The sequence below is a fragment of the Nannospalax galili genome, unplaced genomic scaffold (genome assembly GCF_000622305.1).
Source record: "Nannospalax galili isolate Female #2095 unplaced genomic scaffold, S.galili_v1.0 scaffold191, whole genome shotgun sequence".
Classification (NCBI taxonomy): domain Eukaryota; kingdom Metazoa; phylum Chordata; class Mammalia; order Rodentia; family Spalacidae; genus Nannospalax; species Nannospalax galili.
In genome coordinates, this window is record NW_008331484.1 from 5,034,797 (window position 1) to 5,042,646 (window position 7,850).

The following is a 7,850-nucleotide window of genomic DNA, read 5'->3' on the forward strand; positions in this document are numbered from 1 at the left end:
GTGCAGCTAACCTGTAAATCCAGGATTGGATAATTAAGATGTCAATTTTTGCACCTTTAAAAATTTGAAAATTATCTATCATCGATCTATCGATCGATCTATCTATCTATCATCTATCTATCTATCTATCTATCTATCATCTATCTATCATCTATCTATCTATCTATCTATCTATCTTCTATCTATCTATCTATCTCCCTATCATCTATCTATCATATATCTATCTATCATCTATCTATCAATCAATCTATCTATCTATCTTCTATCTATCTATCTATCTATCTATCTATCTATCATCTTCTATCTATTTCTGTGTGTGTGTATGTATGTGTGTAGGCATGCATGTGCCACAGAGTGCATATATGAAGGTCAGAGGACAACTTATGGGAATTGGTTCTGTCCTTCTACCATGAAGTCCATGTGGGATCAAACTCAGGTTTTCAGGCTTGGCAGCAGGTACTTTACCCACTGAGCCATCTGACTAGGTTACCTTTTAAATGGAGTTCTCTATAGTTGAAAAGGGGTAATCGTGGTATAAACATGTAAAGATTAGTAGATTAGCTCTATCTGAAGTTTGAATTTAAAATGTACCTACATTAGCAAGTCCATTCAAAATAGGAAGGAGCATGGTATAACATTATTGCTAATATCTTGCTATTTTAGGAACCATTATTTCTTTAGGCACCCGAATATTCTCCAGTCAATTGAATATATAGAACCTTTGTCTTATGATTTGTATTTCTTGGCATATAGAAGATACCTATAAATATGCAAGTTTCATGTGAAAAATTTATTTTAAAAGGACCTAGAACTGATTCTTGAGCCAGTTCTATGTAGATATGTAGTTGTAGAGTCCAAAGCCAAATTTCTTTCTTTGGTACAATCTTGATGACTTAAACTCTACATGATACCACACGAGGCCTAAATGCACTGTCACTTCATTGCCAAGAACCTGACAGCAATCCTCTGTCTTCATGACAATAGATTCTTGAAGAAATATCAACTTACTTCTTAGTCATCTATCAGATCTAAATCCTGAATTGTTGAAATCCTACCAATGAATTCCCAAAGATCTTTTTTCTCTTTTCAACAAGGTGTACATTTATTTATCTCAGTGAAGCAATATTCATTGTGGGGCCAAGTATGATTCAGAATAAACTTGAAGTGAATTAAACAAACCATGCAGAGTCACAGGGTGGAACAGTTAAAGATGTTGTTAGTGAACATTGATGACAGTGAAATGGTCTTACCAAGCCAGTCATGTTTACTTTTCTGACTGTGACCATGGAAACACTCATGTACTTTTATTTTATTTATTATATTTGGAGAATATTTCCAACCTTCTGATACTGCTTTTCTTACTATTTCTTATTCTATAATCACTTTTAACCAAGTGAAAAATAAATGTCTGAGCAGTATTATCTGAGAAATATGAAGGGTGTCTTAGTTTACTCAAAGATGTTTAAGACTTGCATTTGTGGGGGCTAGAGAGATGGTTCAGCAGATAAGAACAATTGCTGCTTTTCCAGAGGATCCAGGTTCAATTCCCAGCACCCACATGGTAGCTAACAACCATCTGTAGCTCCAGTTTCAGGGGATCCAACACCCTCTTCTGGCCTCTGCAGGCTTTGCCTGACACTGGTGCACTTACATACATACAGGCAAAACCCTCATACATGTAAAATTAAAAAAATAAATAAAATATTAAAAAGAATTGCATTTGTACATTACATACATAATTATGGGAAGTGAATGACCAAAACTTATTACAGCACCTTAATTTATGAAGAAAACCAATGGGCTGAGGATGTAGTTTAGTGGTTAAGTGCTTGCTTAGCACAAATAAGGCCCTGGGGTTGGTTCCCAACACCACCCTAAACTAATAACTGGTTAAAATTTAGTACACTATCCCCACCAATACAGTGTAAAACACATAGAAATTGGAGTTGGAGTTGGTAAGCATAGAGATGAATAGTGTGGTGCCTTTCATGAGCCTTTCAACAAATATTGACCAGGAGTCCAGTCTGTGGAAGTTATGATCCCTAACTCTGTATGCAACAATATATGAAATGAGGAGTTACAATTCCTACCCTCAGGAAGCACATAGAAGAGAACTAAGAAAACTCAGTGTGAAGAGTCTGAGAGAGACCTTCCCACCACCGTGGCCTCTTCCTATCTTAATTCCTTGTATTGGAAAATGATCTCTCTCCTATTTGTTATCCATTAAGCAAGGCAGGCACCTTTGCAGATACATTCTTGCTTCAACATTCCTTCAGCGTTGTCCTCTGTTTCCATTCAGACTCTGGAGAAAATCGAAGAGAGCCTAACAAAGTCACTGAGCCTCTTTTACTCATTCTTGTAAGTGACCTAAAGGAAATGTTTTATAATACTGAACAGACATGCACAGAACTGTTCTTGTCCTTCATCTTTCTTTCCTGAATTAGGACCTTAAATGGAGCATGCTCTGGAGTATATACCTTAAGTTGAACATTCTAAGCAATTTGCCTACCTCTAAGGTGCGTTCATATATGAATATGCATATTCTCCTTAATTAAAATCTCCATGCTTTGTTGCTTTGGTAATAACATTACTTTGGAAGTGACCCTAGTGATATCCTTACTTGCTGCAGGTAATACATCTTTCTCCATTCTTAATCTTCTGGTTGTGCCTTCTTGGGTGAATATTCACCAAGGCCTCACTACCTTACATATTGAATGTGCAAGTGGGAAGTAAGTTCTACTGACCACTTCTCACTCTAGAAACCGAAACAAGACCAGTCACTTGGTTGCCACTGACTGGTCATAAGACTTAAATTTGGCCAATTAAACCTTCTTCTAGGACATGGACATAGGGGTGGAAGAAATATTTTTAAGGGCATTTGTGACTCAAGCAAGGTGGAAACATGTAGCTCTGATGCTCTTGGGTATAAGGCAACTGTGCCTTCTGTAGTTTGGCATCAACTCTCTTGGATCCTAGGCATTTTCAGGACTACAAGCTGATACTGAACTCTCGATATACTTCCAATAAGTTCTCTTTTATTATACTGACTTTGATCCAGTTTCTAATGCTTGCAGTCAGGGATAATGGAACAATATCACAGTGTAGAGTAGGGATTATAGCCAGGACAATGTGATAGCCTGGAGAGGGTAACACCTGCACCATGGCTTCAAGGACAAGAAGAATTTCCTAAGTAAGGAAGTGGGGGAAGGGCATTCTTTACAGATAAGGAAATAGTACATGTAAACACACATTGGTTAGAGCAGCTAGGGCTTGGTGTCACTCAGAGGAAATGCATGTGGCTTTGGTGTTTGCTTTGTAATGTGGATGTGTGCTGGTACAGACAGAATTCTGAGAGCCGAGGCCCAAAAGTATGTCCTGTGAGGGATGTATGACAAACGCCTCCTTCCTCTATTAGAGTAAACTATGGCCTTCACCATTGTGACAGTACCTGTTAGACTGGTGTAGAAAAAGGGCTTAACAAATGTTTAGTGAAAAACGGCCATTGAGTTTTGGTTCTGCTTAGGAACTTTGTCCAAGATCTTAGAGTTGAAAAGACTCGGACTGTGTGTGCCCTGAAATCCAAAATCTACATTGCATCTGAGGACTGTTCTTAAGAACTATAGGAGAGATGGCTCAGTGATTAAGAACACTGGTTGTTCTTACAGAAGATCCGAGTTAGAATCCCAGCACCCACATGGCAGCTAACATCTGTCTGTAACCCCAGTCCCAGGGGATCCGACAGCTTCTTCTGACCTCTGCAGGCATTGCATGACACGGGTGCACCTACCTACCTACATGTAGGCAATACATGCATACACGTAAAATAAAAAAAAAAGAGAGAACTATATAATTTCTGAGTTTAGATAGTGTTACACAGAGAACATTCCAGACATTTGGGAACCTTGCATATTTTTGTATACTTCTGGAGAAGAAAAGACTCAGAAGGCATCATCCCCGTTGAACTCTTGAGTATCTAGTAATGTCTCCAGGTAAGTGCCTCACTATTAAAGCCACATCTTCTTTGCTGCAACTCACTTCATTTCCTGTTACCCTCCCCTTGGAGGGAATAGGCATCATGAGTTTGTCATTTTTCTTGTAAATAACAGTCTTTTACATGATTGACATTGATTACCAGATTGCCTTTGGCTTTTCTTTCCAGTTCTCTTAGCCTGTTTTCCAGCCTTTAACATCTCGGTAGGTTTCTTCTCAACCATCTACAAGTACTTATATAAAGTACCTTTTGAAACACTTTTCTGTTCCAAAACAGTTTCTAGGCTTGTTCAAACTGGCAAAAATTAGTTGACTTTCTATGAAAAATTTTTTTTAAAGAGGTATTTCATGGGTTTCTTAACCATGAAATGGAAATCCAACCAATGAATACAGGAGAAAATATTTCAATTTTTATCATTTCAAGTTGTGTAGTTTGTCAGATTGCCTTCAAAATACTCCCTAAAGAAATTGGGAAAGGTCACTGAAATAAATATTTACAGAGCTCCTACCATATTCCTCTTATCAAAGAGCTCACAGCCAAGGTATTGTGGTCAGCAAAAACCTGAAAAGATGTTCAGTGTGATAGAGACAATAGAATGAATAAGAAAATGAACTAAATGGGGGCAGAGGGAGGAAACTGACCAGTTTAGCTGGTGAGGTTCACTTAAGTAGATTCTTGAAAGAGAACTACAAGATTTCTAAGGTTGGGAGACAGGGGAGGAAGGATGTTCCTTCTCCAGGCAGAGAGCACTGTAAGATAAGAGTAAGAAAACAGGAGACAGCATGATGTGTTTGCCAGTTAGCTGAGTGTTCCATGAGTGTGTGGCAAGAAAAGCTGGTGGGGAGGGGATCCCGGAGAGCTGCATGTGCTGCTCAGAGGAGTTTGGATTTTATGGAGCAATGGGAAACATGAAGTGTTTATGAGCAGCAATTTAGAAAGAGCAGCTGTCCAAAATAATCACTCAACTAAGAAAAGTTTATTTGATAGGAGAGAGGTTCAAGTAGGGTTAATAAGAGTTAAAAGGTGGCTCTGATCAACAAATGAAAAATAACGTGGATCTGGTGAGTCCTCGCTAGGAGAAGAAGAAATGATTGATGAGGTCTCACTGTGTAGCCCAGTCTGGCCTGGAACTAACTATGTAGATGAAGGTAGCTCTCAACCTGTTGCAATCCTCTTCCCTCAGCATCCCATGTGTTAGGTTTGTAGGCATGAACTGCCACATCTAGATGGCACATAATACCTAACACAATGCAGATGCTTTAAATACTTCTTAGGTTGTATTGCTTAAAGAGTAATGACAAGGAGGAAATCTGTACAAGTTCAGTCTGGAGATTTTTTTTCTCCTCTATTTTTGACCCATAGTTGGTTGAATTTGTGAACATGGAACCTGAGGATACAGAGGGGTGACTGATTCTTCAAGAACTCCTAATCTTAGTTTTAGGTGTCAGAGGAGGCCAGCTACATCCACCAGACTTCAGGTCCCAGAGTTGAAAAATGACAATGCTGCCTTGTAAATCTAGTGGGGAGAGTATTCCAGAATCAAGTGTTAAATTTCGAATCTGAGACTCAGGGAAGGAGCTCAAAAGAAAGCCCACAATTCAGCAAATGACTGCATCATCCAACTGACCCACAATGAGGGGAAGTATAATATTTAATACCGTACAATTGAAGTATGTAGGCCTTGTATATCTAAGACATAGTATATAAAGCTTACCTCAGAAAATATGTATTTTAGGGCCGGGCATGGTGGTGCAGGCCTGAAATCCCAGCACTCGGGAGGCTGAGGAAGAAGGATTGCTTTTGATGCCAGTCTGAGTTATTTAATGAGATTTTTGTCTCAAAAAACCAAGGCTTTGTGTTTAGCTTAGTGGTTGAGTGCTTACCTAGTACACACAAGACTTTCGGTATGAGCCTCAGAACTGAAAAAAAAGTATTGACTTGAGAAGCAATCAGACCAAAGACTCTACTTTGACTCATTAGAACAAACACAAAGGGTGACAGTTGAGCAGGAGTCCAGTTGCTGTGATTGCCAAATTTGTTTGGCAGGTTGTAGCTCTTGGGAGACAGAGTTCCTTCTTTTGTCCTTCCCACCTCTCCCCAGGGCCTGGCAGCTGGAGAAGGAGGGTGCTAGTGGCTTGAATAGGAGCTAAAAATGGGGCAGTGTGGCTGAGGGAGTGCTCAGTGTTATGCTGGGGGAGGTGGAGAGAGAAGGGTGGTAGGTCAGTGTGGAGGACAGTGCCAAGAAGACAGTGAACCCTGGGGTTGGTGACTCTTGAGATTCAAGGGATGAGGGACAATCAGGTTGAGGCCCTGAACTTTCTGCAGGAGGTAAAAATTCTGAAAACGAATCAGAAAGCTTTGTTGCCAAGTGGGTTTTAGAAAGCATAGCATGGACATTTGATTGCTTTTCTTAGAGACCTGTCTTTTTCCCCCCAAAGGGACAAAATGAGACATATTCAAGAAAATTGGTCAAAATGAATTCTTAGGATTGCATTGGGTGTGCTGGCTTAATCTCCAGGGCTATTCTCTGATCTGTAATCTAAACAATAATGATAATGTCAACAGCAGTAGTGGACTCCTGGTGCTTTGCCTGTGCTCATGTTAATGATTATAACACTGCTGTAAGATGGGAATCATTCATATTGCAAATCTAAGACCAGGAGGCTGATCCTCTGTCCACAGCTTTGTTGCCTGTGGAGCCGGGATTCAGAACCAGGTCTCTTTGACTTTAAGGTTTTGGTCTCCTGTCTACCTGTTTCCTCTAGTCTACGCAGCCAGGAGTGAATAGCCTATTAATAGATCCACAGGCACAGTTTAAAGCTGTGGCAGGCTTGAGGATCTCGGCCAACAATTTAGCAGAGTTTTGCAGACCCTCACTGGATTTGTGGGAGACTCTTCTGAGGATTCTGACTGAAGCCAGGAGTGGCGACTTTCCGTGTCTGAATTATGCTTTTGGCTGGCCTTCACTTCAGAGGTCAGAGTTCCTGTGACTGTTCTCTTGAGTTTTCATTTATAGCCTGGCTGAGCTGCAGGCCCTGTGTGTAAGCCTGTGTGTATTGAGTGACTAAAGGTATCATATAGCTGTATATGAGCCTATTTGGGTAAGAACACCCAAGGGCATGTGGACAGGCCTTTGCTCCTTTAGGCGTGCTCCCAGTGGACAGCTGGTGTTCATTTCCTGACACTGATGCATGATGTGATGGTCTTGATATGAACTGAAGAGACCGCGAAGAGCTTTCATGTTGCTAATTGGCATAATGTTAAAAAATGGGATTATGTAGAATTTCTTTTTGACTTGCAGGGTAATTTTGGATGATAAAGTCATTAGATTGTTTTGAGCACCAATTTTATTTTAAGCTTTCTTCTGGATAATCAGAACATATTGATTAAAATAGACAAAATTGACTGCCCTTGGCAAGTTTTTACACTTAACATATAGATGATGCTCTTCGGGGATATGGTCCTTGAAACCAATGAGCTTGTTTTCTAAGTGTAGTAGAAAAATATGAGCCTTTAGAGATGAATATGAAGTTAGTTCATAGACCTGTGCCTAGAAAAAGACAAAGATATAGAACTGATTATCAATATGAATATAACAAATTCTAAAATCGAGATTAAAAAAATATTTTGTTTATTATTTTTATTTTATGTGTATGAGTGTATTGGCCTGCATGCATATAAAAACACCTGTGTCCTGAAATGCCCATGGAGGTCAGAAGAGGGTATCAGATACCCTGGAACTGGAGTTACAGATGACTGTTAGCTGTCATGTGGGAGTTGGGAACTGAACCCAGGTCCTCTGCAAGAGCAGCTGGCTAGTGCTCTTAACTATTGAGCCATCTCTCCAGCCCCAACAGTG

The 7,850-nt window shown here is 39.8% G+C and overlaps 1 long non-coding RNA gene across 1 annotated transcript in view; it reads left to right on the forward strand.

Moving 5' to 3' along the window:
• The first annotated feature begins 6,666 nt into the window (after window positions 1–6,666).
• The window catches only part of LOC115068577, an 11,772-nt gene continuing 10,588 nt past the window's right edge, over window positions 6,667–7,850 (forward strand). The window contains exon 1 of the long non-coding RNA XR_003847921.1: window positions 6,667–6,965. This is a non-coding gene — a long non-coding RNA (uncharacterized LOC115068577). The remainder of the gene's footprint in view (window positions 6,966–7,850) is intronic.